At 44.0% G+C, this 25,244-nt stretch overlaps 2 long non-coding RNA genes across 2 annotated transcripts in view; one reads left to right on the top strand and one right to left on the bottom strand.

Annotated features, from left to right (window-relative positions):
* Window positions 1-1,371: 1,371 nt before the first annotated feature.
* Window positions 1,372-23,451, bottom strand: LOC134483512 (uncharacterized). The gene is made up of 5 exons (XR_015644125.1): window positions 23,313-23,451; window positions 3,929-4,035; window positions 3,357-3,569; window positions 2,568-2,606; window positions 1,372-1,957 (listed from the first exon to the last, which is right to left on the bottom strand). It is a non-coding gene; the product is annotated as an uncharacterized LOC134483512 (long non-coding RNA).
* Window positions 3,799-25,244, top strand: part of LOC147999443 (uncharacterized) — a 32,557-nt gene continuing 11,111 nt past the window's right edge. The window contains exon 1 of the long non-coding RNA XR_015644124.1: window positions 3,799-4,334. This is a non-coding gene — a long non-coding RNA (uncharacterized LOC147999443). The remainder of the gene's footprint in view (window positions 4,335-25,244) is intronic.

The following is a 25,244-nucleotide window of genomic DNA, read 5'->3' as shown; positions in this document are numbered from 1 at the left end:
ACAAGTCAATAGGTCAATAGCCAGGAAGGGGAGCTGGATCAGCAGGTAAAGTGCTGGCTGCACAAACCTGAGGTCCTGAGTTTGATCCCCAGAGCTGTGGTAGAAAGAGGATCAACTGCCTGCCCCATCTAGTGCAGCCGTGTGCCTGTACTCACACTCATCATTAACACACACGCCAAGTAAGCAAATAAACGTAATCAATCACAAGCAGGAGCTGGTCCTCCGCTTCCGCCATGTGGATCCTGCGAATCTAACTCGGGCCATCAGACTTGATGGCGAGCACTTTTACTGTAACCATCAACCACCTTACTTGGCCAATAAACTTAAATCTAAAACAGACCAATTTAAAAGTGACCAAAAGCAGGCTGAAGAGGTGGGTCGGTGGTTAAAACCATATACTGCTCTATATTGCTCTTCCTGAAGACCTGAGTTCAATTCCTAGCATCCACATCAAGCGGCTCACGACAGCCTGTAACCAGAGGCATCTGACAGCTTTGACCTCTGTGGGCACTTGCGTTCGTGTGCATATACTCCACCACACACATAGTTAAAAATAATAAAAATAAATCTTAAAAAAGAAATTGATCAAAAGCAGGCCGGGAGTGTAGCTCAGCAGGAGAGCGCGCTTGCCAAGCCTGTACAAAGCTCTTGATTTGATCCCCAGTAAAAGGTTTGGGGTTTCATATTCAAAGGAGGCTCTGGGGCAGACTGTCCTTTTAGAGCTTATTAGAACAGTTACTAATGCCATGGAAAGACAGGTGGACATCAGCGTGGCCAGGGCTCACAGCATCCAGACTGCAGAGTGGCAGTCACATCTTACAATTTCTTAAAAAGGGGGATGGCAAAGAGCTAGAAAATTTCCCCAGGGTGAGGGTGGAGCAGTTGAACATTGTTAGGGGTGACCAGTTAAAGAGCATTAGGTGATTGATAAACATCTTTCCTGGCCGGCCATTACTGAGGGTTAATAAGGCATGAACAGCAAGAATCTAGAGAAACAAGTTAGTCTGAAAAATGTAAATTATCTCCATTTAACCCAAATAGAGACGCATTACAAAATGCCTTGGCTAACAGTCCTGGGGTTTGTTCCCACAGAGAGGTGGGGAAGGGAGTAGTTGGCATTCCTGTAGCTCTTTCCTAACGGACATGGGAGTGGAAGGGACGACTGTCTCTCCTATCAGAAATTCTGGGAAAGGATGGTGTCAACATGACTTCTAATGATGTTCTAGATAAAGGAGTTTGTTCTCGAAGACACAAAAGTTAAAAAGAGGGGTTGGGGATTTAGCTCAGTGGTAGAGCGCTTGCCTAGCAAGCTCAAGGCCCTGGGTTCAGTCCCCAGCTCCGGAAAAAAAAAAAAAAAAAGTTAAAAAGACAGAGTGGGAAACCATACTTTTTAATTAGGAAGCTCGAAGATTCAGTAATGAAGGTCACTGAGCAGCCAGAAGGCAGAGTAGCTCCAGGCTGTGAGTAAAAAGGTCCGAACGTCAGAGAAACCTCCATCCATGCCCACCAATATCTGTCTTCCTATCTAACATGTCCCCTAAAGACCCTAAAATGACTCAGGAGATGGACCTTAAGGCAATCTGGAAACTCCTTGCTGAAACAGGGACACCTAAAGATTCAGGGTCTCCACTGTCACTGACTCTGGGCATTGAAGGACAACCTAGGGGCCCCAGATGGGCAGAGTTAGATTGCCACTGGATCAGCTCCATGTGGACTGACTGCCAACAAGAGTAAATCAAATTAAGAATCAGCTGAGCACACAGAAGTCCAAAGATTAATAGTCTCTGCTGAGATTGTAATGGAGAAGTCGAAAACACAGGGTCCAAAGATTAATCAGGTCACTATCAAGTCTAAAGGATATAATCCACCCTGTACTGCAAGATGCAGGGATTCAGTCCCAAAGCTGTCATCAAGAGGCCGAGGGTGTTTGATGTGGTCTTGGTCTCATTTTGTAGACCTTGTAAATCAAAAGAGACATTAGCAGAAATGTCAGGATTATGCAAACAATATTTTGTTTATAGTTAGGAAAAGCATGAGAGTCTTCTCGTCTAAGTACCGCTGGGGAGGCTTCGAGTCTCCACCTGGCTCATGGGTAGCACAGAATCACGGTTGATTTAGTGGGGAGAACCTGAAGGCCTGGATCCTTCATCTCTCTTAAGTACAGTTTTGTTGCTGTTTTATATTATTTATATTATTTTTCAATCATTTCTTTATTTTAATTTTATGAATATTGGTATTTTGCCTGAACCTGTGAGGTTCTCAGATCCTCAGAGTTACGGGCAGTTGTGAGCCACCTTGTGGGTGCTGGGAACTGAACCCAGGTCCTTTGCAAAAGCAACAAGTGTTCTTAGCCACTGAGCTCTCTCCAAACCCCCATAAGCCTTGTTTTTTTAACTAACTGTGTCTTCAGTTGAGGATGAGTCAAGGCCTTACTGACTGGGGCTCTCCTTGGAAGGACTGAGGGCATAGCCTTTTGTGTTAACTCCCCTCTTAGCAGAATGTACAGTGGTCAGAATCAGTTTGGAGGAGTCCTGAGGCCTCTCTGCACAGGAAGAGAGGAGACTTACCAGAGCTTCAGCATCTCTCAAGACATGTCTTTTAGTCCCCTGGGATGTAAGAACAAGAGTTAGTGTCCCTTTTAGCCTTTCTATCCATATAGGTATAAGCTTTCAAATATGATAACTAGATATCTAAAAGCTTGTGCAAAACCCAAACGCATTTTAATAAATCTGGATTAGACAAATTCTTAGGTTTTAAGATGGTACTTGTAAATGCTACCAAGAAGAGATCAATAACAAGAGAATTCTATTGATTTAAGTTTGATTGAACTATGATCTTAGATATTTTTAATAACTTTTATTATACATATATCACCTGTGGTCATATCTCATGTAACTTAAGACTTTTGTACCTTGTTTAAGCCTCCTTACCTTTATTTTTTTTTCTATTCGGGAAATACCCAGCCATCTTAACTTTGAACAAAGTCTTACACAGAACTCCTTCCTTATTAAAAATATCTCTTTTAGGGATTTTATTTTTTTCAACATGGATGTGTGGGGATGCGAACATGTGTGTGGGTGTCACTGGATACCAGATGAGGGTGTCAGATCCCCTCCAACTAGAGTTACAGGTGGCTGTGAGCCACCCAGCGTAGGCACTGGGACCCAACCTCGGGTCCTGAGTAAGAACAGTGAGCTCATTCAGTCACTTAGCCAGCTCTCCATCCCCCGCTAAAGATGCTTTCGTTCTTATATAGCTTTCTAACATGCTCTTTTGCCCTTACTTTTCCTTGTACCTTATTTTATTTTACTATTATGAGATATAGTAACATTGAACAGATAAATTTACCAACCTACTTGTCGACTTACTGTTGATCCTAATGACTTCAGACTGGGCCCTGAACGTTCAGCAAAAGCAGACAAAAAAGTGCAGAGAGAAAGGAATGTCAATGTGGGGAGAAGAACATTCTATCTCAGCCAGAGAAAAACAGGTCACAGGAAAGATGAAGAAAATCATGTAACCAGGAACATCAACCACCGGGAAGGAAATGTTCAGTAAGTCAAATGGGTCTGAAGAAAGAGAGAAAGTGCAGTCATGTCTTTGCGCCCGAAATCATAGCTGAGATCCTAGCATCTTAGGAAATCAGTGGATCAAGACAAGGGATTCAGTTCCAAGTCTGAAGGAACCCAGTTCTGGAATTACAGGGCAAGGAACAGGGTTCTCAGAAAACTAAGAGCCTTATTGGGGGAGAGGGGGCGAAGGGAGGACAGGAAAGGAGCAGAGTTCCAAACTAGGAGCCACAAAGGACAGAACCCTGGGAAGAGGGTAGAGTGAGGGAAGGGCCGAGTGATGACTGGCCCAGCTTGAGGCCTGTGCAATGAGAGGGAGCCCATCCCTGGCACTGCTAAAGATACTCTGCTATACTTACAGAGAGGAGCCTAGCATAACCTTCATCGGAGAGACTTCACACAGCAATTGATGGAAACTGATGCAGAGACCCGCAGCCAAACATTAAGTGGAACTTGGGGGAATCCTCTGGAAGAAGAGAAGGAAGGATTGAAGGCCAGAGGGGTCAAGGACACCACAGGAAAACCTACAGAATCAACTAACCTGGGCCCATGGAGACTGAACTGCTAACCGAGAGCATGCGTGGGACTGACCTAGGCATATGTAGAAACACACGTGTAACAGTTGTGAAGCTGGGGCTCCTAAAGTGGGAGCAGGGGCTGCTCTGACTACATTGCCTGCCTTTGAATCCCTTTCCCCTAACTGGGCTGCTTTGTCTTGCCTCAATAGAAGATGTGCCCAGTCTTTCTTCAACTTGATATGCCAAGGTCAGTTGATATCCATGGGAGGCCTCACTTTTTCTGAGGAGAAGGGGAAGGAGGCTGGGAGGGAAAGGTGAGAAAGAGGAACTGGGAGGAGAGGAGGGAGGGGAAGCTTTGATCCGGATGTAAAATAAATAAATAACTTAGGGAAAAGAGAGAGGGAGGGAGGAAGGGAGGAGGGGAGGGAGGAGGAGGGGAGGGAGAGAGGAGACCCAGAGAGAGCCCCATCAGTAGAACAAAGCCCAGGGCTGTTGGCAGAAGCCTGCAATAGAGACCTTGAGGGCAGAGACACAGCTGTAGGGGCTGTGACTCAGCATCTCTAAGCCTCCAGTGTAAATAGAAGAGCCGATGAGCAAGAGGCAGAGGCCCAGGGACCTACGGAGTCTGAGGATTTTATGGTTGAGAAAGTCAAACGGAAGACCTCGGAGAGCAACCAGGCAGGCCTTCATCCGGTGTTACAGGTTTCCTTAAAGTCGATCCATTGAGTTTCAATCATAAGAATATTAAATCACACAAACAGCAAGGTAATTGGTTGGTTATCTAAAAGACTAAACTAGTCCAAGATAAGTCTGGGTTTGAACCTGCAACATTGGGGTTGGGGATTTAGCTCAGTGGTAGAGCGCTTGCCTAGGAAGCGCAAGGCCCTGGGTTCAGTCCCCAGCTCCGGAAAAAAAAGAACCAAAAAAAGAAAAAGAACCTGCAACATTTTTGCTCTCTGAACTTACTGCTGAAGTTCCAACAACAGGGTCGCTTTAGAATTTTACCAGTGATAGCATAGAAACATTGTATTCGGTATCAAAATGATCAAATACATCAGAAGTTTTCAAGGTGCTAAGAGCAGGTGGGGTGGGGGGCACACTTTTAGTCCTAACACTTGGGAGGCAGAGGCAGGCAGACCTCAGGCAGCCTGATCTACAGATAGAGTTCCGGGACAGTCAGAGAGATACACAGAAAAACTCTGTCTCAAAAAAGAAGGGGGAGAGGTAGAGGGGGAAAAAGAGGAGAGGGGAGGGGAGGAGAGGAGAGGGGAGGGGAGGAGAGGAGAGGGGAGGGGAGGGGAGGGGAGGGGAGGGGAGGGGAGGGGAGGGGAGGGGAGGGGAGGGGAGGGGAGGGGAGGGGAGGGGAGGGGAGGAGAAATATAAAAATGGGCCTCTAGTGGCAGTACACAACTCTGAGTTCAAGACCAGCCTGGTCTACACAGCAAGTTCCAGCCCAGTTAGGGTAACATAGTGAGACCCTGTCTCAAAACAAAACAAAGAAAGGAAATATGAAAGTACAATTTTTCCTTTGAGGCTGGAGGTTTTTTTTTTTAAATAATGAAATCATCTGATTGTCTTTACTTTTTAGAGGCTACATAAAATTTATTAGTGATAGATGTTTATTTAACTATTGGTCTAAAGGACTAGAGATCATAGATAAATGTTTTAGAATGGACAAATTTTAAGTAGATTTAACTTTTTGTCCAGTAAAGTACAGTCCATGATTATTATGTAGTTTTACAGGATTGTCCCAAGTATGAATAAATATTTGTAAAAGGATTTTTAAACATTTTAATCTTATTTTTCCTACTAAGACAGTCTCTAGCAAGCGAAGGTGTTATTTAATAGAGAAGTAAGCATATAACCAGCATTTGGAGAAATTTAATCACAGGCTTGAAATGTCTTGTTTACTAGAAGGAAAAAATGAAGATCTTTATAAACGCTAAGTGCAAACCAATATTGAAGGAAACCTTATTTGGAGGGATGGAGAGATGGCTTAGTGGTTAAGAACACTGAATGTGCTTCCAAAGGACTCAGGTTCAATTCCTAGCACCCACATGGCAGCTCACAGCTGTCTGCAACTGCTGTTCCAGGGGACCTGAGACCCTCACACCGACACACATGGAGGAAAACCACCACTGCACAAAAAATAAATTATAAGAAAGCTTTATTATTGTACATAAAGAATGAGGCATCGGTTCTATCTGTTTATAACAGAATGTTGGTCTTAGGACTTACGATTAAGTTAGTTCCAAAAAAAAGAAAAAAAGAAAAAGAAATGGAAAAAGAAAGAAAAAAAGAAAAAGGAAATAAAATTGAAAGCCATGCAGTGAAGTCTCTTTGTCACCATTTTACCCAGTTTCCCTTTCCACTCACCCAGTCCACACTGACATATATCGGCTCTGTCTTTCTTTCCCAAGCTTCTTAATACAAATGAAAGTGAGTACAAGAATGCTCATTTTATACCCTTTAGTTAGGAAAGATAGTGAACATCGCAGTCTGTATGGTGCTTTTAGTTTTGTTTTGTTTTTTTGATTTTTACTTATCTTACAAGTGGTTAGATAGAACCGGGGGTATAACTCCATGGTAGGGCATATATGTCTACATGCATGAGGTAGTTAACTCCTAGCCCAACATGCACACCTGCGTGTCCTCCTGCTGCTACAGAGAGAATGCCTGGATCACTGGCACAGAAGCACAGCGTTGCACAATCGAGTATCCAGAGTTGTTGTAAATATACCCTAACTTGTATCCTACTGGTGGTAATTTAGGTTGCTTCCAGTCTTTTGCAAGCACAAACAATACTGAAGTTAGTAACCTCGATCTTCCATCATTACACAATGTACAAAAAGAAATGGGACCCCTAAGCCAAAGACATAAGCATTTGTTGCATTCCCAATCACCAAAACGATGTTCTCAGTGACGGTGCATTTAAGCGAGTTTGCACAGCCTGACACACAGAATACTAATGTTTTCTAATTATGCTAATCTCACATTTAAAAAATTTGTAAGTGAATATTAATGCATACTAGTTTGGTGTGTTTCTTTCCGAAGCTTCTTAATGCAAATGCAAGAGAATACAAGAATGCTCGTTTTATGACATTTTTGTCTGAAAAGTGTAGTGAACAACATACAATCACAATGTTTTGGTTTTTTTTTTTTTTAATGACTTAGAAATGTTTCCAGACAGCTCAGGACATCGTTCCGTGGTAGGGGATTTGCCTGTACAGTTTGCGTGTGTGCGTTTGTTTTAGCAACAAGGTCTTGCTGTATATTCCAGGTCTTGATAAGCCTTAGCTACCCAAGGGCCTGGATCTATACCATGGTCCATATCATCCGATGCACAGTAGTACTTAACTACTCACTGGGTCTATGAACAGCTTCTGGAAGGCAGCAAATGTCTAAAGAGAGTTTTGCAAAGTTGGAGTGTGAGAAAAGAATTTGACCTTATGAGTAGCTTAAAAATGCCTACAGACAGCCCCAAACTTTAATCCTTTATTCTCAAAGCATTTCAACTTCATAACTTTTTAGCCATGGACATGAGACCCACCCCTGGTTAAGTTCAGGTTACGGTTGGGGCACCGAAATATTTTCTTTCATCCATAATCACTGGATCAAGGCCTATAAATCAAATAGTTAAGACACAAAACACAAACAAGGTCATAATTTGTTTCTTCCTGCCTGCTGTTTTTCTTGGCATGAAAAAACTCAAGCTTTTCCTGACTAGGGATGGGTAATGACATAGGGGGTGATTCATTAAAGGCAGCCAAAGAAAATGACCTTTTATTTCTTCTCTTTCTTTCCCCCTATTGTCCCAACTCACATTAGGAAACACACTGAATCAAGTAACTCTCCCACTGATAAGGAATTTTCTTTCAATTCTTTGTTCACTCATGACTCCCCATGATCAGATTCTTGAAGCCAGAGAGGCCTTGGGAAGGTTGGATGTGATGGGTAGAGAGATGTCCTAGTGTCCTGGTTTTTGTCACTTCTCTCTCTACCTTTTCTTAGCACAGCTGTCTGCTAAGTTTTGTTTTTTTTTTTTTTTTAAATTGTTCCTATTCCCAAGGGGTTCTATTCCCAGGGTCTGGCCACACAAACAGGGGTCAAGTATGGCTAAGGGCAACCTCTGGGAACCTCAGTTGTTTTGTTGTTGTTGTTTGAAGAAGGGCCTGTCCCCGATCTCCAGCCTTGGCTGTCCTGCCTGCTATGTAGTCAAGGCTGGCTCCAAGACCCCAAACTCACATCTGCTTCCTGAGTGCTGGAATTACAAACATGCATCCCACGCCCAGCGAAACCTCAGTTCTTTCATCTCAAACAATTGTGTCAGAAGCTAGTCCTTTCTTCTCAGATAAATTTGACTACGTTTAAAGCGTGAAGACAAAGGAAAGTTGTAAAAAATTATTTTTCATAGAACACATACATGATAATACTTAGAGAAATGGCAGACTGTGGGTACATTTTGGCCTATAATCCCAGCATTTGGGAGACTGAAGGAAGTTTGAGGCTAGCCTGGGCTACATAATGAGATCCTGTTTTAAAGAAGAAGAGATTTTGGAATGTGCTGTTTGTATACAGTTTCCTATTATTTGAACTACTTGCCTCTGTAGGAATAATCAAAAAACATTGAAAATATAGAGAACAAAAAAAGTAGAGATCGGGGCTGGGGATTTAGCTCAGTGGTAGAGCGCTTACCTAGGAAGCGCAAGGCCCTGGGTTCGGTCCCCAGCTCCGGAAAAAAGAACCAAAAAAAAAAAAAAAAGTAGAGATCGATCAAAATGTTGATTGGCCATGGTGCTACAGCACTTGTAATCCTACACTAGGGCAGGAGAGACAGAAGGGTCGGGAATTCACAGACATACTCTGCTGCTGCATACTGAATCTGAGGTTATATGACACCCTGTCTCAAAAAGATAAAATAAAATCGGGGCTGCAGAGATGGCTCAGGGGATAAAAGCATTTGCTGTTCTTGCACAACACTTGAGTTCTGTTCCCAGCACCCACATTGCAGCTCATAACCATGTGGAACTGTCTGAAGTCCTAAAGAATCCTATACCCACTTCTGGCCTCCAGTGTCCGCAAGCAAGCCTATGATATACATACATACACATACACACACACATACATACATACATACATACATACACACATACCCACATACACACATACACACATGCATACATACACACACATACACACATACATACATACACACATGCATACATACACACACATACACACATACACACATACATACATACATACAGGCAAAACACTCCTCCACATAAAAACAAATATTTTAAGAAAGTAAAGAAAGTTAACAGTAGCTATCCCAGAGCTGAGAGCTTCTACTTGGTCTTAACTTTCGTCTTTATACTTTTCTGTGTATTTTCATGTCTTTCCAAACTTTTCCCACTAAATAACTTTAGGTTGGTTTGTGTGCCCAGCCTCCTGCACGCCTCTGCACAAGTGGAACAGTTTCTTCTCCCAGTGGTGGGTGTAAAAGCCCAAGAGGGGACAGGAGAGGTGGGGGACAACTGTGTCTCTGATCCAGTCAGCGCAAAGCTGTGGAAAATTACCAGGGATGCCACACCCTCCACACTGCTCTCTCCTTTGTTTTTTTAGTCCCCTCCTCATGAAATAACCCAGCTCTCTCTCTCACCTGCTGCTGTGAGTAAATGTGACCTTCTTGCCTCCTTCATGACTTCCCTCAGAGCCTGCTGTAGTCCTCCCAAAGCAAAAGTGCTCCTTGTTGCTAGTGCTGGGGACTTTCAGGGAAGGAAGAGAGGGTGAGTCTGTAAGTCCTTGGAGCGCAGTCGTGCTCCCCGTCCCCTTGCAGAAGGCATTTAATAAATGGCAGGCTTCAAGGCTGGGAATGGTGGCAGTCACCTGCAAGCCTGGCGCTTGAGACAAGGAGGCATGAGGATTGTCTCGAGTTTGGGGCCAGCTTGTTGTAAACACAGCTTTAAGAGCCTAGCAGACCCTGAGTCTGTTGAGAAAGAGTAGAAGATGCTTATCTGATAAAGGCTGTAGGTTAGAGAACACGGTGTGACCAAGTAGGCATCTTATTTCCTAATTAAACAGATTTTGTATTTTTACCAGAAGTTCTGAGGATTAATGCACCAGGGTGAAGGGAAGGCAGCATCCTTCTCGGCCCTGTTTAGTGTTAAAGCCTTGTACATGATAAGTAAGTCCTCTGCCACTGGATTACCCTCCTATGCCCCCTTCCCAAATTCTTAATCCTCAGACCTCAGGAAAAGGAAGATACTGGGCAGCTCAGACCCACTTTCTCCTGATTCCCTCCCTTCTCCACATGTAGAAGAACAAAGAATAGTTCCTACTGGAGACCCACCACACAGCAGGACCCACAGGGAGTGAAAAGAAACATCTTCCTTGCTAAGGCCACGTGTCCAGAGGATGCTTCCAGCAACACTGGGAATATGGGACACACTACCCACTCCCAGGCCTCTCTACAGCAGAGTCACCACAGAGCTTTCTACTGCTGCATGCTTTCTGTCAGAGGAACCCAGTAGGCAAACAGTGTAACTGGACGCTAACAAAGTAAAAAGGTGTCCTTGAGGACCTTGGTGGACACTGAATCTGGTCATGTGTAAAATCTCGTTTGGTGACAGAAAGAATTAGTCTCAATTTTCCACAAGCTACCATGTGTAGTTTCTGCTCTTAGCACTGTGTGCCCACACAGAGAACTTGGCCTCCACTTCTTAGATGGGGCTCAGATTACGAACCCCAAACTCCCATTAGATATTGAGTCCCCTTTTGTGGTGTCCATTATGAGCTTGGAAGTGGATCAAGTGTTCTAGAAGATTCCAGCAGATCTGGCTGCCAAATTGAAGTAGCAGTGCAGGCTTCTTCATGTTGGCCCTGTCTCTGCTTGTCAGCTGCTTGGGAAATCCAGGCCAGAGGGCGCATGGCTAGAGGGAAAATCAGACACGTGCGTGTGGTAGAATGCAGAAAATGTTGGAGAAGGTGTCTGTGCTACCCGAGAACAGCAAGCCTATCCTAACTTTCAAACCTCCTTTATATATAAAGGGCCATTATTGGAGGTGGGAGGGGGAGACAGAATCCTACTCAAACTAAATAGGGTTTTTAGCAAATTAATCTTCAAAATAAAACAAAAACATAAAACAAAAGACTACAAATTTGGGGGTTGAGGATTTAGCTCAGTGGTAGAGCGCTTGCCTAGCAAGCGCAAGGCCCTGGGTTCGGTCCCCAGCTCTGAAAAAAAAAAAAATAATTAAAAAAAAAAAAGACTACAAATTTAATGCCAGATGATGCAGAAATATGTGTTAGACAATAGCTAGTAACTTTTTATTTATTTTAATTACATTCGTGTGTCTGTGTGTGTGTGTGTGTCTGTGTCTGTGTATCTGTGTGTCTGTGTGTCTGTGTCTGGGTGTGTGTGTTTGTGTGTCTGTGTCTGTGTATCTGTGTGTCTGTGTGTCTGTGTCTGGGTGTGTGTGTTTGTGTGTCTGTGTCTGTGTATCTGTGTGTGTGTGTCTGTGTGTGTGTCTGTGTGTCTGTGTGTCTGTGTCTGTGTGTGTGTGTCTGTGTGTCTGTGTGTGTGTGTATGTGTGTGTGTGTGTGTGTGTGTGTGTGTGTGTGTGTGTGTGTGTCAGTGTGTGTGTTCTCCCATTTGCAGAAAGGCTTATGTTTGGAGGCCAAAGGATAACTCGCAGAAGTTTGTTTTCTTTTTTAACCACATGGGTTCCAGGAATCAAACCCAAGTTTTGGGGCTTGGTGGCAAGTGTCTTTATCTCCCGAGGCTTCTTACCAGCCTTCATTAGCCTTCCAGTAAGGATTTCTTTTAGGTTGGCTATTATGATAGGAATTTTACAAGCATTTTAGCCATTCTATGTTGTGGGTTTGGTCTAATGTTGTCTGTATTATGTTAATCTGAGTCTCTGAGGGAACCCTGTCCCCAGTTGGTTTTGATTGGTAAATAAAGTTGTCCGTGGCCAATGGCTAGGCAGGGAGACAGAGGCAAAATTTTTAGGATTCCCAAGCAGGGACCATAGAAGGTGGAAGGAGAAAGCCACCATGTCGGGAGGAGAACCAAGACAGACGCCACATCTGAGAAGGTTCGGGACAGAGAACATAGTCACCATATAGGAAGCAGGGAAGAGTGGCCCCAGGAGGGCTGTCCTACTGGTCCAGGGCAGCTAAGATGGATTTTAGTGAGTGATGAGTTGGGAATATTGGATTAGCCAAATGGAGGCCAGGAAGTGGCTCAGGCATCAAGCCATTTTAGGCATATCAAAAATTAAAGACTCTGTATATGTGTCTCTCATTCAAGAATATAAAACATTGGGACAGATAGCAGGAAAGTTCCGCCAAGGTGGGAGGGATCTTTTGAGTGACAATAATTGGGTACAGCTACAATTCTACACAATGGTTCTATTTTTGTTTGTTTGTTGCATAAAAAGGGGAGGGGTGCAGAGATGGCTCAGTGGTTGAGAGCACCGACTGCTCTTCCAGCAGCTACATGGTGGCTCACAGACATCTGTAGTGGGATCCGATGCCCTCTTCTGGTGTGTCTGACGACAGCTACAGTGTACTCATACATTAAATAAATAAATAAACAAACAAATAAATAAATAAATAAAATATTTTTAAAAAACAAACAAAAAACCCAACAAGCTGGCATGGTGGTACATGTCTTTTAATCTCATTACTCAGGAGGCAGAGGCAGGAGGATCTCTGTTAGTTAAAGGCCAGCCTAATGGACAAATTGAGTTCCAGGACAGCCAGGGCTATTATACAGAGAAGCCTGTATACATACATACATACATACATACATACATACATACATGAAACAAAGCAAGCTCTTATGTACCCCAGGCTAGCCTCAAACTCACTGTGTGGCCAAGGGTAACCTTGAATTTCTCATTCTCCTGCTGGAATGCCCACCACACCAAGTTTATGAAGTGTTGGAAATGAAACGCAGAATTTCGCACTTGCTGGGTGTACTGGCTGATTTTGTGTGTCAACTTGACACAAGCTAGAGTCATCAGAGAGGAAGGAGTCTCAGTTGAGGAAATGCCTCCATGAGATCCAAGTGTAAGGCATTTCTCAACTATGATCAATGGGGGAGGGCCCAGCCCACTGTGGGTGGTGCCATCCCTGGGTTCTATAAGGAAGCAGGCTGAGCAAGCCAGGGGAAGTGAGCCAGCAAGCAGCATCCCGCCATGGCCTTTATATGAACTCCCGCTTCCAGGTTCCCCTTGAGTTCCTGTCCTGACTTCCTCCAGGGATAGACTGCGATCTGGAAGTGTAAGCCAAATCAACCCTTTCCTTCCCAACTTGCTTTTAGGCCCTGGTGTTTCATCACAACAATAGAAACCCTGACTAAGACATTGGACAAGCATGCTACCAACTGAGCTACGTCACAACCCATTTTTCTGATCACTTTATAGATAGTAAACATTGGGAAAAGTTAGCACCTTGCCTATGGGCCCTCTAGTTTCTAGTGCCATGATCTAACATAAGAGCTTTGTGAGCCCTATACCCTAACAATATACCTTTCCTGAGCAGTTAAAGCTCTGACTTTGACTACAGTGCTATAATTTGCTAGTTGAATGACCTTGAGCAAGTCAACTTCTCTTATCCTATTACCATCACAAGAGGAGAATTCAGAAGCCATGCTAAGAACATTTACCTTCTCATTTCTACTACGTTAACACTTTTTATTTAGGGGGCTGAGACAGGAGAATTGTAAGTTTGGGGCTAATCTTGGCTAGAGTGATTTCAAGGTCAGTCAGACAATATTTCAAGACTGTCACAGAATAAAATAATAATAACAAAAGGAGAGCTGAGGCTATGGCTCAATGGTGGAGTACCCAAGGTTCAATCCCTAGGGCTCCTAAACAAACTTTAACTCTCCGACATTGCAAAGTGTGATTTGTAAGGGCTGAACTCTTATTCTCTGAAGAAACTATAGATTGGTTTCCCCAGGAATTCAGGATCAAAGTTTTCCTTGGGGCCATGTATCCCTTTGAAATAGATTCAAAGGCAGAGAAACTAGAAGGCCTTCCTTCAGTGAATCAACGACCAGCTAGCACAGGTGACTGGTTCTCACCCACTCAACTGATAAGCCCAAAGCGGTCACAGCTCCTAACTTGAACTCACTTTCCCTCCTTCCTGCCTCTCCGTGTGTGTGTGTGTGTGTGTGTGTGTGTGTGTGTGTGTGTGTGTGTGTGTACACGTGTGTAGTCAGCTGAGATAGTGTTGGGTTGATTTTTATTTTTCTTTCTGCAAACACAAACAGCCCCCAGGATGTGCACTGTGCCTGCTGCAAACTACCCAGCTGAATCCGGTGCTCCCTCTGCCCACAGTCCTTTATTGCTGCATTCCAACAAATTAGCCATGTGACAGCAGATTATTTTTAACTTCAATGGAGTAGCTCCCTCTCTTTTAATATATCATGCTTGGCCCACATTCCCCGGTGAAAAGAGCACCAGCGGCCACTTCTGAGAACTTTTAATTACTTCGATTGTTTGCAAAACTCTGTTAGAAGCTGGAGGGGAAAAAAATTCATTTTTCTCCTTCATCCTCCAGACCCGTCCTCCTCGGATTTTATTCTTTGTGATGAGTGTGAGTGGAGTCCAGATTTGACTCAGAATTTTACCAAACCACCACCAAATCCTTAACTTTGTGGCCACCAACTTCTCCTGAAGAGTTGGGTTTTTTTTTTCCCTTAAAGATTAATTTTTGGGGCTGGAGAGATGGCTCAGTGGTTAAGAGCTCCGACTGCTCTTCCAGAGGTCCTGAGTTCAATTCCCAGAAACCACATGGTGGCTCACAACCATCTGTAATGGGATCCGAAACCTTCTTCTGGTGTGTCTGAAGACAGCTACAGTGTACTCACTCTACAGTGTACTCACATATGTAAAATAAATAAAAATCTTTTAAAAAAAGATTATTATTTTTAGTTATACGTATCTCCCCTCTATGGACATCCATACAGGCACATCAGATTAGAGCATGAGGTCCTGATCAGGGAGATTGGACACCCCTGGATCTGGAGTTAAAGGTAGTTGCAAGCCACCTAGGGTAGGGTGAGGGCTGGGAATCCAATTTAGGTCCTCACCATAGTAGCATGTTTCCTTTTTTTTTTTTTTTTTTGCCCCGAGACAAGGTCTCACTTTGTAGCTCTGGCTGTCCTGGAGCTCACTATGTAGACCATACCTTGAACTCACAGAGATCTGCTTGTCTCTGCCTCCTGAGTGTTGGGATTAAAACCTTGGGCCACCATGCCTGCTCAAAGAGCATTTTTCTTAAGGGCTAAGCCATCTCTCCTGCCCTAAATTGTAAACTTTTTCAAGGTTTACCTTATTCTTATTTATGTATCTGTGTGTTTGTTGTATCTAAGCACATGTGTATGTATGAGCACACGTATGTAGGTACCTGCGGCGATCAGATGCCCTGGAGCTAAAGTTGCAATTGTGCCTGTTATGTGCCTGTTGCATCCCAGATTAAAACACTCTGTCCTGAAGGTAAACTCCTTAAGCAGGAAGATAATGTTTGGTTTCAGACTCAGGACAAGGGACTGAGGTGCATCTTCTACATAATCAAAGCAGACCTGACCTTCAGGTTCTCCCAGCATCCCTCAGTCCCTACCTGGCATACCCTGCCCCCAATCCTGAACTTTCCAGCCCAGGGGCTGCGCTGCCCTTCCCCCAGAGGCTCCTCCCTATATAATCTAGACATTGAGTCTCTCAATGTCTCTCTCCTCCTTCTCTTTTCTCTTGCATGCCCTTTCTATCCCACTGATCTGTAGTGACTGCCCTGGCCTCAGTCCTTGGGGCCAGTGATCTTACCTGAGAGCAGCTTCCCAATAAACCTGCTGTTAATTTAATCTAACCTGGCTTGAATTGACTCAATTCGCCATTGAAGAAATAACCTACCCGGTAAATAATTTAGTAGTTCAGGAAGTTCCTGAAACTGACCAGATTCACTAGTTCCTGCCCTATCAGTGTAAGCTGCTGAGAGTTGCTCTCAAATGAGCTAAGATGGGAAGAGCTGCCTAGAAGGGCTTTAGACCAGAGTCACTCACTTGAAAGGCTACGCAGTGTGCTTCACCGTCCCAGTTCAGTGAACTGTCACCCATGTGGGGGGTGGATTTTGGTGACACAACTGTCTTTGAGTCATTTCTGTTCCTATGTGTCTCATGTCTCCCCAAGAAAAGTTTTATCACACAATAGCTGTGAGCCACTCAGCTTGTATGCTAGGAACTGAACTCTAGTTCTTTGAAAGATCAGGAAGCTACCTTAACCACTAAGCCATCTCTCCTGTCCCTAGAGGAGTTGTTGATGTTTCGTTCTAAGCGCAAATCCAATTGGGAGTTGAAGGGAAGACACACCAATCCCAGGCCTACACAGACAGGCAGCAAAATGGGAATTAGGAGGAGAGTCCAGAAGCACTTAGCACTAAGCACTAAGGCCCTAGGTCTTAAGACAAGTCTGCTACTCACTAAATACATCTTTTTTTTTTCTCATGGAGCATTCATTATAATGGAAGGAGAGAAAGAAAATGAAAACTGTTCCCATATAATACAGTATTATTAATGTAGAATAAACGGATAAGAGGTAGAGAAAGAACAGGCCTGGTGGTATATACTTCTAAGTCCCAGCACTTGGGAGACAGAGGAAGGCAGATCTCTGTGAGTTCAAGGCCAGACTAGTCTATATCCAAGACAATCAGGACTACCTAGAGAGAACCTGTCTCAAAAAGAAAAAAAAGGGGTTGAGGATTTGGCCCAGTGGTAGAATGCTTGCCTAGCAAGCACAAGGCCCTGGGTTCGGTTCCCAGCTCCAAATAAAAAAAAAAAAAAAAAAAAAAAAGAAAGAAAGAAAGAAAAAAAAGGTAGAAAAAGACATAAAGGTTCTTATTTATTCCAATTGTTTATTTTGTGGGTGAGCATGTGTCACAGTGCACTTGTGGTCAGTGTTAGCATTCTATCTAAGCTCCACCCCACAGTTACCTGGCAACATAAAAGGGGTTATACTATAAAAACGTTATAAAAAAAACGCTATAAAAGGGGCTGCTTACCCCCTCCTCACTCTCTTGATCTCTCTTACCCTCTTCCCACTTTGTCCCTTCTCCCAGAATTCCCTTCCCCCCTCTCTCTCCACTATTCCTCTCTCTCTCTCTCTCTCTCTCTCTCTCTCTCTCTCTGCCTTTCTCTGATCCCACTACCTCTTGATTCCCCTCCCCATGCCCTGAATAAACTCTATTCTATACTATACCATCCTGTGGCCGATCCCTCAGAGGGAAGGGATGCCTCAGCATGAGCCCTCTGAGGTACCCCCTTCCTCCATACCTTACCACACCTCCATAGAACATATCATATCCCCCCTCTCTTTATCTTTTTATAAACACATCAGTCAGAGGACAATTTATAGGAATCAATTTTCACCATTCACCAAGTGGGCCTCAGTGATCAAACTCAGGTGATCAGGTTTTGACAGCAATTACCTTAAAACTTGAAGAGCTCATTTTTTTTTTATTTATAATGTGTTATTTTTAAGTGTGTGTAAAATCTCTAACTCAGAAGATATCCTAGAAACTCTCAGATCTGGAGAAGGGAAAGAACTAAGCCACGAAGATGGGGGAACAAACTTCCTTTTATGTTCTGCATTTTCTGAAATTTCAAACTTTGTGAATGCATGCTCTCATCTGAAATTAGTAGAAACAATTGCAACTTAAAAAAAAAAAAAAAACTGGGGGCTGGGGATTTAGCTCAGTGGTAGAGCGCTTACCTAGGAAGCGCAAGGCGCTGGGTTCGGTCCCCAGCTCCGAAAAAAAGAACCAAAAAAAAAAAAAAAAAAAAAAAAAACTGGAAAAAGTATTTGGCAATATTTCCAAGCACCTGGGACTTCAGGTTATGGGAAAGACCCTGTTGTTTGTGAATCTGGGCAGGAAGAAAGGGCACACTCCCCGCTGCCACGCAGAGCAACCGTGGACCAGAGCCACGCACGTCTTGTGAGATGAAAGAGGACGGAAGGAAGTCAGTTCAGTCTTTGAGTCCCATACGTAGCGTGGGTGTTTATCAAAGGCCCGACAGCTCTTTCCTAAATTTGAATTCCTGTCAAGTGAGAATCAGTTCAGAAAATATGAGTTCCTCCTTTCAAGCCACTTTGGACAGCCCTGTTCTGGAATGAAGGTAACGGGGCCAAGTTCATTCATAGGGGACATCCGCGTGGGGAAGAAAGGAAGATAAGGCCCAGAATAAAGCTGAAAGTGGACACCTCTGCCTTTTCTCCCAGCTTCCTTTCTGCTGCCCATTGGTTGGCTACACAAGAAGGAAGGCCCGTGGCGCTTCTGTGATTTATCATTGTGATTTATTCATGTCACCTCATGAAAGTGCCACATGTGGAGGAGGAGCTCGCCTGCAGCCTGCACCCTCTGTAATGCTTGTGTTCCAGAAGGTTCCCAGAGTTGTTAGATACAGCTCTAGGATTAATGTCTTCTTGTGGTCTCGAGTCAACCAGTTTTGGAAAAACAAAACACAAAGCAAAACAAAACAAAACAAAACAAAACAAAACAAAAATCCCACAGCTTTCTATAACACATTTATAATCACTTGTATTGTTTCATGATAAATCACCCTCTTTAAAAATCTGCCATTATTTTTCTTGTATTACTAACTTTTGACTTAATTAATGGTTAATAAAGGAATGGACTTCTCTGAAGATTAGAGTGCTGCAGTCGAAGGTTTGAGTCTCTTTACTCACAATACCAGTTTCTCTCTCTCTTTCGAGAAGGACGGTACCCTGGAAGATGTGTGCACATCATGTGCCCAAACACTGCTGGTTTCTGAGACATGAACATCCATGGGCCTTAGTTTCCTAGTAGTCCTGGAATCGATCCCTGTTGGTAACCCATGAAAAATATATTCCTACTTGTTACACAGACTGTTTCAGATGCTGTGTAAACCTCCTGAACTCTGTATTGTTTATCACAAAAAAAGAAAACAAAAAAACAAAACTCAAAGAAGAATCCCCTTGCCAGGTGGTGGTGACACACACCTTTAACCCCAGCACTTGGGAAGCACAGGCAGGATGAGCTCTGTGAGTTCGAGGCCAACCTGATCTACATCTCAAGTTCTAGGACAGCCAGGGCTACATGAAGAGACCCTGTCTCAAAAACAAAACAAGGGCTGGAGAGATGGCTCAGCGGTTAAGAGCACTGACTGCTCTTTCAGAAGACCTGAGTTCAATTCCCAGCAACCACATGGTGGCTCACAACCATCTGTAGTGGGAGCTGATGCCCTCTTCCGGTGTGTCTAAGACAGCTACAGTGTACTCACATATATGAAATAAATAAATCTTTGAAACAAAACAAAACAAAAAAACCTAAAAGCAGAAGAATGCTCTTTTTAAGGATTTTGTAGTGCTTACAGAGATCGTTTGGGGTTTTGGTTCGTGAGGATCAATAATAAATGTCTTGTAAATGGGATATCTGCTGTATTAGCTACAGAAGGCCTAACAAAAGCAGCATAAGGAAGAAGGCTTCCTTAGCTCATGCTTTAAAGGGTACAGCCCATGATAGCAAGCCAAGCCCGGCAATGAGAGGGTAAGCGGCTGGCTATGTGTTCTCTACAGTCAGGAAACAATGACATTCAGGGTGAAAATTTTTCCCTCCCAGTTTATCCCCTCTGAAATGCCTTCATAGACATTGCTCCTAGTGGAGTGTCTCCTAGGCAACTCCAAATTCAGTCAAGTTGATAATGGAGATTAACTATTATACCTACTATGTGCTAGACGTGTCCAGATTCTTTGTAAACCTTGTGTCGAGCCTTATCCGGTACTTATTGGTGTGTAGGTGATTCCGATGGCCTGCCCTCAGGGACCCAGCAGCTGTTTAAATGTCACGACCTGCAGGTGTGCCAAGTGTGTGCAGAGATCTCTCTCTCCTCAGCGTTCTCTCCCGGTGTGTTCTCCAAACGGGCCCTCTCTCTTTTCCTCTCTGCCCGACCCCTTTTTCTCCATCCTCATGGCTAAGCTCCCCATCTGTCTGCCTGTCTATCTGTCCACTCGTCCCTTCTACCCCTTCCCCAGGTCTTCACTCCTCTCCCTCCCCCCCCCCATAACCCCTTTTACACCAGGTCTGTTGTGTGGTTTCTCACAATTTCTCAGGGTGCCAAGGACACTCCTCACCGCATTATATTCCATAACCATGTGTCCTTATATAGACGAGGAGTTTAAGATGCAGAAAAATAGGGGCTGGGGATTTAGCTCAGTGGTAGAGCACTTACCTAGGAAGCGCAAGGCCCTGGGTTCGGTCCCCAGCTCCGAAAAAAAGAACCAAAAAAAAAAAAAATGCAGAAAAATAGACGAGGAGTTTGAGATGCAGAAAAGTGAAGCATTAAGACCAAAGACACCCAGCCAGGAATTTGAGCTCAGAGTTTTTAACTGCCTGCTTGGGGGGGGGGGGGTCTCAGTACGAAGCTCTGGTTGGTTTGTCACTCACTATGTAAACAAGTATGGCTTTGAACTCACAGACGCTCCTGTCTCTGCCTCCTGAGCACGGGAATTAAAACCGGGAATTAAAACTGAGCACATGGGGTTGGGGATTTAGCTCAGTGGTAGAGCGCTTGCCTGGCAAGTGCAAGGCCCTGGGTTCAGTCCCCAGCTCCGGAAAAAAGAAAAAAAAACAAAACAACAACAAAAACAACAAAAGTGCACATGTAGCTGGTTCTCTCCTCCATGTTGATTTTTATTTTTCTGTTTTTTGAGACAGGGTCTCACTATGTATTCCTGACTGGCTGGTTTAGAACTTGCTAGATAGATCGGGCCGGTCTTGAATTTGTAGCTATCCTGCTACCTCTGCCTCTCCAAGTGTGTACCACCACACATAGATTTTGGTTTTGGGTTTTTGTTTTGTGGTTGTTGACATTGTTTTATTTTGAGACAGGCTTTCTTGTAGCCCAGGCTTGCCTTCAATTCCTAATCCTCTCTCCTCTATCTTCCAAGTGCTGGAATTATATGCCTGTGCCACCGGTGCCTAGCTTGACCTTAAACTTCTGAAATTTGCCTCCCTCCTGCTCTCTTTCAATGGTCCAAATCCTCATTAATATTCACAACTCCACTTTTGCTATGCTTCTGGAATGCTTAAGCTTACAAAAGAATTCCGTTTTTCTTTGGGCGGCCTGAGTCAGAAGCTATTAAGGGCACCCAGAATTACTCCTCTGTTAACTCAGCTAGACGCCCCTGAGCAGAGTGGTCCACAGGCAGAGCTTGCTTGATTCCCAGAGACTAGATGTCAAAGTTTCATTTGTATCTGACTAACCTCAAGTAGATAATTTTAGGCCTTGTAGAGCCAATTTTGCTCAGGTCTGTGTTGAACATCGTCTCTTAGAAGTCATTCATGGCGGAAGTACTCAGACCATATTACTCGGCTAATGCAGTCCTCCACTGCAATTTCCGAGAGCCATTCGTTAAACAGTTACCAGCACCCTTTTGTCCTCAGAACTACTAAGAAGCAACTAGCACATCACATGTTTCATCGTTTGCTCCTCTCTCTTAGGCTATTTTTTTTTCTTTTCCAGAATCATTTTAGTAGTTCTCAGAGAAGCAAGCAATTTATGCAAATAATTTTTGCCTTTTAAGAAGACTTGGTTTTTTTGGTACTTGGTTTTGAACCTGGAGCTTCACACATCGGGCAGGTACTTCGCCATAAAGCTGTAAATTAAAGCAGAAAGTACAGCCCCCTCTCCACTCCAAGCCTCTGACATGAAGTAGCACGTCTACTGCTACAGCTAGGGAGCCTAGACTTACAAACCATTTTCACCCAGAGACCATAGTTCTGTGGGGGTCATTCCCGGGGTTGTGCTTCATTTTTGTCTCTGTTTTTGCTCTTGTCTTTTGAGATAGGGGTTCATGTAGCCCAGGCTAGCATAGAATGTGATAGATAGCCAAGGCTGGCCATGAATAGTTGAGGATTTGCAGGCAGGCATCACCATGCCTGGCTTATCAGTGCACTCTGTGGATTTTGACGCACATACAATAGCATGCAAGCCACCATTTTGAGAATATTATACAGGATGGTCTCACACCTCCAAAATCTCCCGTGTCTTTTGTCTTAGTCTTTCTCGCCTTCGACACTCACTGACAGTCACTGATCTTTTTACCTTTCATATAATGTCATCCGATTGGGATTAGGTGGTCTACAGATCTTTCAGATTGACCTCTTTCTCATTGTGGTTCACAATGAGTACATTTTTGTTTTTTAATTTTTTAGCACTGATCCAGGGTCCGGATACACCAGCGTTTATTTGTCTGTTTAACCTCCTGAAAGAAATCTTAGTTGTTCCTGAGTTCTGAGAATTTTGAGTAGAAGTATTCTAAATGTTCGTGCATAGATTTGGGGTAACTACTCTGGAGAGCAAGCATTTGCTGGATTGGATAAGGGTGTGCTTGTTGCGATGCGATGATGCCCTTCTTTAATCCCTGCTGGGAGTTGCAGCTCAGTGACAGGGTACTGAGGTGGAAGTAGAAAGGTCAGAAGTTCAAGGCTACCCTTAACTGCATGTAGAGTTTAGGGACAACCTAAGCTTCCTGAGACCCTCTCTCAAAAATAAACAGTGGGGAGGTGGTGGCACACAGGAGACAAGGACAAGCTGATCTCCTTTTTGGGAGTTCCAAACCAGCTAGTTCTAGGCCTGCCAAGGCTACACAAAGGAATCCTGCCTTGACAAAATAAAACCAAACAATAATAGTGATAGACAAAATAGACAATAAAAAGTCTCAAAAACAAAATAAGAGTGTCAGTTTGTCAGTATCTTCAAAATAACTTCTGTTGGTATTCTGTTGATCATGGTGGGCAGAACCTAGGAGAATTTTCTTTTCCATGATGGATCCCAGGCTTGTAACACACTAGATAGGTAGCCTGTCTCTGAGGGCAACTCCAGCTCAGTGCTGAGTCTTCCTCTCCAGGAACCCAGGGCCCTCTCCTATGATCTTACTATAATTACTACTTGGAGAAGTTCTTTTTCAGTTCTCCCCGATGTTATGCATGGATAATCATGGCATGTGTAAACACAGTTTGATTTCTTCCTTCGTCTATGTACCCTATACTTTCTTTTACCTCAACAAAGTTTTTAAATAACAATTGATTTTTTTCCCCTCAGTTGCAGTTGACAGATTTTTTTTTCTCGTGCTAATTTATGATGGAAAGTTGAAGAAATAGACTTTGGACTAAATACCTGAGAATGGCTCCCAAAATACTGTGGTACCAGCTGACGGTGTTGTCTCCATCCAGAAGCTTCAGAACCGCTAAGCTGTGTCAGACTCCTGATCCCAGAATACCATTGCTCTGCCTCCCTCGGTGCCAACAAAACAGGTGCCTCCCGCCCTCCTTCTCCCTCTACACATGGAAGGGAAACATAAATAGAGCCATCACTTCGAGAGTCATGGGGAAGGTGGCCTCTGCAGCCCAAAAAGTCAGCCACCAAGGAATTGTACTTGGAATAGATTTAGAGCAACCCGGTGTAAAGCAACCTGCCAGGTGCCACTTCTGGATGCATGCCTGATGTTATTTCATTCCTACAAGAATACAAGGAGGAAGGACTATAATTATCCTCCACTGACAGATGAGAACGCCAAGAACACAATGGGATGGTGGTTTGGGCTTTATTGTGCTTTGGGAAGGTAAAAGAAACCTGTTCTTCCACTCTTGGAGAAGCTGAGGTAGAAGACAAGAGCCGACAAGAAGGAAGAACTATTTCCAAGGTGACAGGGGACAGGAGAATGAATCCGAGAACTCCCAAGGGTGCATGCCAGACAGATTCCAGAGCCCCTGCTTGCTTCATAAAGCCATACTACCCAAAATGGAAAGAACCAGAATTAACGTCCAGGCAACACAGTCTTAAGGCTCCTTCCCAGGTCATATCTCTACTACCTCTTTGCATCTGTAGCACAGAACAGAGTGGAAGGGTGAAAGGTCAGCAGGGAAGGTTTCCAGGGGCAGTGAGTTCGCAGCAGGTTCTAGAGTTGGACTGTAGGCTTGTGTATGCCTGGCAGGCCAAAGAGGGTTTCAGATGAAAGAATTCACAGGCCCTCGTGCCAAGCCTGACTCTGAAGGACACCGGACACTGTAACGTTTCAAAGCAGTGCCCTTGACTGAGAATAAAGAAGGTGAGCCAGTGTTTGGGAGAAAACAGTAAACAAGCTGGCAAGAACAGGAAATGCTTACAGAATAAGGTCACGTGCGGCCCCTCCTGTACTTAAAGTTTTATGACGGTTTTAGTTCGGAGCTGAGGAGATGCCCCAGTGGATGAAACTGCTTGCCCAAGAAGCCAGGGAAAGCCGGAGGCAGTAGTGCCCCTCTAGGCACGCCTACAACCATATGCAGGTGAAGAGCAGAGGAGTCCCTCAGCGCCAGCCAGAAAGCCAGAGGCTGACACCTGGGCTCCTCTAAACAGTGTGCACAAATAAATGCTCAGGAGCTCACACAGGAGCAAGGGACTAAGAAGAAACAATCAGTATATCGTCAAGTGGATTGGTAGTTAAGATGGCTCTTACAGAGGACCAGAGTTCTGTTCCCAGTACCTACAATTCTACAGTTCCGGCAGTTCACAGGCATGTGTAACTCTGGATCTGACACCTCTTCTGGTCTTTCACTCACATACATACATGGTATACACTCATACAAACGCACGTATGTACAAAGAAATAAAAACAGACCTCTTTCCCTTTTTTAAATGAGTACAGTGTGTAATTAAATTCATTTTGGACCAGCATGAGATCTCAGAGAACACACCACAGCAATGGTATACCAGTATTCAGATGATTCTTGGGCCTGCCTGTCTTAACTATCTCATCCTGGGTCCATTCTGGATGCCCAGGTCTCCTGCACAGAGACCTAGCCCAAGTTCCTGTGTGACCTTGGAAACTGAGGCTCCTTTACAGTGTCAGTTTTTCCTGAAGATATCCCAGTACAATCAAATTATAGTTACAGGGCTGGCTGTGGTGTTTTACACCTGTAACCCTAGCACTCAGTAGGCTGAGGCAGGATGGACACAAGTTCAAGGCCTGCCTAGGTTTTAGAGAGAGCTCAAGGCTCCCCTGGACAACTTAGTGATATCTTGTCTCAAAAAAAAAAATAGAAAATATAAATCAAAAGAGCTGGGGATGTA

This window comes from Rattus norvegicus, chromosome 19 (assembly GCF_021556685.1).
Source record: "Rattus norvegicus strain SHRSP/BbbUtx chromosome 19, alternate assembly SHRSP_T2T, whole genome shotgun sequence".
Classification (NCBI taxonomy): Eukaryota; Metazoa; Chordata; class Mammalia; order Rodentia; family Muridae; genus Rattus; species Rattus norvegicus.
This window is presented reverse-complemented; position numbering and strand designations above follow the sequence as displayed.